Raw genomic sequence first — 4796 nt, forward strand, 5'->3', positions numbered from 1 at the left:
TTTTCCAGGGTGATTTGTGTGTTAATTACAACATTAATTATGGAGTGAAATGGTCTGGCCTTTTTGAACAGCGGGCATCATCACTGGGTGAGTGAGGAAGAAGACTCTGAAAAGAGACCAAAGGCAGACTCCTTAGCACACTGGAACTCCCTGGACCATTGTAGGAGTTCACATAAGCCCTCGTGCACACACACACACATACACACGCACACACACACACACACATAAACACACACACGTACATGGGGAGAGAAAGAATTAACCTGTACTACCTCTCCAGCACTGGGAAGGAAGCACAGTCATAATCATCTGTATGTTTTCCACTAAATTGCACCCAAATGTAAGATTCAACAATGGCCAAATGGTGAAATTTAAATTTTCAAAAAAGTCATACACTTATCAATATCCAGTCCATCATAAAACCCTCAGTCAGCCCTACTTTTTTTCCTCTGTGAAGTCTAATACTTTGTGTTGATCTCGCTTTGCACTGCAAGTCTTCGTGTATTTTCTGGGCTGTACCCACAACTATATATGGGAGAAATCAAATGGGAAAATGTTGTTAAATGTGGATCTGTGCTTAGAAACCCCACAGGGAGAGCCAGACTTATTTTAACCCCTGAAGTCTTTATTCCTTTTGATTCTCCATTTCTGGGGAGACATTTCTTTTACCATTCCCCTATCATGTGGCTGGGTTTCTGTGAGGTGCTTCTCTTTGGTTACTGACACCCACAGGGCTGTATGAGGGGAGGGAAGAAACATCTCACATCAGAAGTGTGGGGTTTTCTGGATGTAATAATCTTTTTCCTAGAAATATTCCTTAGTATTTGAGTGCCTCATTTTCACATTTCCAAACATTTTCCCTATTATTACTACCAGCATTTTGTCCTTAACTTGTTTTTTTTTTTTAATTCTAATAGGCAAAATAATACAGATCCTTTCCTGAATACTACTGCGCTCTTCACTTCCTGTGGAAATGAGTGTTCTCACATATGGACTTCAGGCACCCAGGCAGGAGAGGCTGGTGTTGATACTTTTCAGTGTTTGACTTCCCTTTTGTGTTTATCATCTATGTGTACGCCAACAAGGAAAGGCCACAAACATAACTTTACATTGTTTATTATTATGGTATTAAGCAAAGGGTGTTTTAAAACAATTGTTGAATTCCATTAGCCAAGCATGCCAAGCAGCTTGAAAATTACGTTTTCTTTTATGCAGCAACTAGAGGTAGCTTCATTTTTCATACGCCAGACATTGTCCTTGAACTAAGTAAACACAGGCAAGCAGAAGAAATGTCCCAGCTTCTATAGACTTGACTGTAGTTGGGGAGACAGTTATGCATGTGTGACTACAGATGAATACAGATCTGCAAAACAAAGGGGAAGCAACAACATTCTATGAGAGTTCCAATACCGGAACTTGTAGAAGAATGAGAATTCAGGAAAGTAAGGGGGAGGGTTCAGAGAAAGGGATCTATCTGTTGACGTCGAATGAAGAATAAGGATCATAAAAGAAGCAGGATAAAGAGCCTTCTAGACTGAGCAGAAGGACCAAAGGCTGGCACCCAAGAAAAGTGAGAGGTGAGGACTGGAAGGAAGGCAGTGCGGCTTGGTGTCATAGACAGAGGAAGACAGTGATGACCAAAGGGGCCAGGGAGATGCTCAGAGATAAAGTGATGTCATGTTTACTTGTAACACTGGTGATTTCACTGTGCATAGTTGAGAAACTACTTCAATATAAAAGTGGGAAGATAAATCAAGTCAAGTTGGAGCTTACTAAACCATTACTTTCTTGGAAATAACACAGTGGTATGTCTGTCATTGGTGATAGATCCTATGTGGAGAGCCACTGAAGTGTGCAGATGGGTTGTACTGAGCGCCATGGTGAATAGCATGCATGTGCCCTCCCCGTGCACATGCGATAGCTCTAAGTTACCATGCGAAGCTTTCTGAGGGTGAGACCTGTGGAGCAATTCTTCTCCCTATCCATGCTCAGACCTCAAGGTCAGCACTTGGAGCGTTGGTGGCTGCCTAGAAACCAGGAGAAGATGAACTCTCTAACCACCTTGCTGACACCTTGATCTTAGACTGCCCATTCAAGAATAATGGGAAAATAAATTTCTGCTGTTTAAACCACTACTCAGTCTATGGTATTTCTACAAGGCAGCCTTGCCAGATTAAGGCACAAGCTCTATGTGGGTTAATAAACAAATATTATCTTGGGTATAAGCCATATGACAGAAACTTTGGTGTGAAATCAATTTCTTCAAGGATGTATAAATCTAAGATACTGAAAATCTAAATCTCAGACACTAAAATCTAAGTTATTAAACACTAATTCACATATACAAATCTTCTCCCTGTCCTTTCTGTCAGGGAGGAAGGTAAGGTCACATTGAAAATATTGTGATAACTCATTCATGGAGATAAGAGACAGCAATATGGAATTTAGTTGAAGAGCCTATTTACAATTAACATTTGACTTTTCAAAAGTCACTTTCCCTCTTCATTTATACAGCTATGGTCATGATTTGCACTTAAGTAGTTCCTGAGTGGAGATTAACAACTATTAGATATCTGAAGTTTTTAAGTAGTTACCTACAGAAGATAATACATATAAACTTAACCTTTGGTGGTGTTTTCTTTTAAAATTAAGTTAAAATTATGGTTTGATTCTATATGAGAAGGAATAAATCATGCATTTGGGTATAAGAAATCAGGACACTCTTAGAAATTACCTTTGTCAACTTATTCATGGACATTTAAGCTCTTTTTTGTGACTAATAATGCAGTCCACCCACGCAAATTCTGCCCTACAGACACACATTACACTTTAGCAATAACCAGCTAATAGGTACATTACAGTCATGCAATATCTCCTGTAAATTCTCTGTTCTTTTAGGAACTCTATTATAAATCTGAATATATTATCACTTATGAAGACCCAATAATACTTCTGTAGAGATACAGCTATTTTACTCTGCGGTTGTACAAGGCAACCAGAAATTATTCAAATTCAAATGTTTGGATTGGCAAGCATAAAGTGCATCTCAGAAATATCTGGCAATTTATTTATACTGAATAGCTTTGATATGGCCATCTCTGGATCAAATTTTTGGTTTGGTCTTTTGTGTAGACAAGGTTTCACGATAAGGCTGGCCTTGAAGTTGGTTTGTAGCTCAGGCTGGCCTCAAACTCTCATAGATCCTCCTGACTCAGCCTCCTGAATGCTGGGATTACAGGCGTCGGTCCCACCATGCCTGGCCTAAGGCTTATTGTTAAAGTTCATGATATTAATTTAAAAGCCAATACTTTCACCTTTTAAAGCTTACTTTTAAACTACATATATTTATTACCAAATCCTCAGTTGTGGATGGAGGTGTAGATAACCAGAGCACTTTGAGCTATATATTGTACAGACTTCAGGAGAACAATACCAGGTATTGATTAGTACCAAGATTAAAGACCAATTATACACATCATAATTAAAAATGAACTAGTAAATGAACAAAACACCTAGTAAGTATTTTTGACCAAAGTATCACTGATTAAGATGTGTCTAATCCTGCTGATATACACTTTATTGCAAAGTAGAGTCATGACAATTGAGTTGCCTTTTACCGTAAAGTATTTTAGCTGGTTTCATCTTGATTACCCCTTCTTGTTTTTTGTTGTTGGAAGCCATACATTTTATTAATACACTCACACTGTTGACTCAAGATTGGCCTTATAACCTAATTTGCCCAATTAAATAACAGTGGGAAACTTCTAAGAAATCATAGAAGCAGGATATGGCTTGCTCTGTTCTCTTTTCTCTCTATTGTAAGATTTACAAAATGTTACAAATAGACAGTTTCCAAAACCTTGGGTCTAGAGTGAAAGAAACACAGGACAAAGCCCCATACATTCACCAGTGATGTATAGTGTGTGTCAGCTTCCCTGTCACTGAGGAAAACACAAAAGCTGACCTCTATACCTTAAAAGATGAAGGAGGTTAGTGGTTTCTGGCAATTTAGTCCATGCCCAGAAGACTCCAAATCGGGAACATCATGGCCAAAGGGTCTCGGGGAGTAGAGCGGCTTAGCTCACATTGCTGGGAAGTAAAGGGAAACATGCACTGAAGAAGCGAGGAAGAACCAGATACTGTGCCCGAGGCCACGACTCCATTATGCACCCAGATACGCCCAGACTCTGCTCCAGTCATCCTCCACTAGGTGGTTCCCAAGCAAGGCAAGTTGACACCACTCAGGTTATCCACCATATATAATGTGAATGAGAAAATTGCTGAGATATTGGGAACACTAGCTACTATAACATCAATAAAATATGAAGCATGTTCAAAATATATGATGAATGCTTAAATTTTTAAAAATTACCGTAAATGACACATTGCTATGAATCTCCCTTCAAACACCCTTCCCCATGCTTCCGATGCACTAATCCATCCTTCGTGCCACTTCTGAAGCCGTTCTGGCAGTCCTCTCGTGATGATGTTTACAAGGTGTGATCAAAACTGTGGGGAATACCACTGCTCAGTGCCATCTAACTGAAATGTGGGCTCACAAAACATTCATACAGCGAGCTCCTGTGCCTTATTTACCCTTCCCTACATTGTATGACTTCACAATGTCAAAACGACCATGAAACAAACATTCTGACCACATCCGGAAGAGTAAAGCCAGCAACAAAACAGGACTTGCATAACTGCTTCAGAAAATGGCAAGAGGAGTGGGATGAGCTTGTTAGCAGTGAAGGGGCGCAAGCTGGGGGAGATTATAGGGGATGTGCCTTTTACTGTAA

At 39.7% G+C, this 4796-nt stretch overlaps 1 long non-coding RNA gene across 1 annotated transcript; it reads right to left on the reverse strand.

Annotated features, from left to right (window-relative positions):
• Nucleotides 1-1100: 1100 nt before the first annotated feature.
• On the reverse strand, nt 1101-4577 carry LOC134472879 (uncharacterized). The gene is made up of 2 exons (XR_010042877.1): nt 4373-4577; nt 1101-1363 (listed from the first exon to the last, which is right to left on the reverse strand). It is a non-coding gene; the product is annotated as an uncharacterized LOC134472879 (long non-coding RNA).
• Nucleotides 4578-4796: the final 219 nt, after the last annotated feature.

Source organism: Cavia porcellus, unplaced genomic scaffold (genome assembly GCF_034190915.1).
Source record: "Cavia porcellus strain 051 isolate PalLab524CR breed Dunkin Hartley unplaced genomic scaffold, mCavPor4.1 scaffold_2, whole genome shotgun sequence".
In the NCBI taxonomy this organism is placed as follows: domain Eukaryota; kingdom Metazoa; phylum Chordata; class Mammalia; order Rodentia; family Caviidae; genus Cavia; species Cavia porcellus.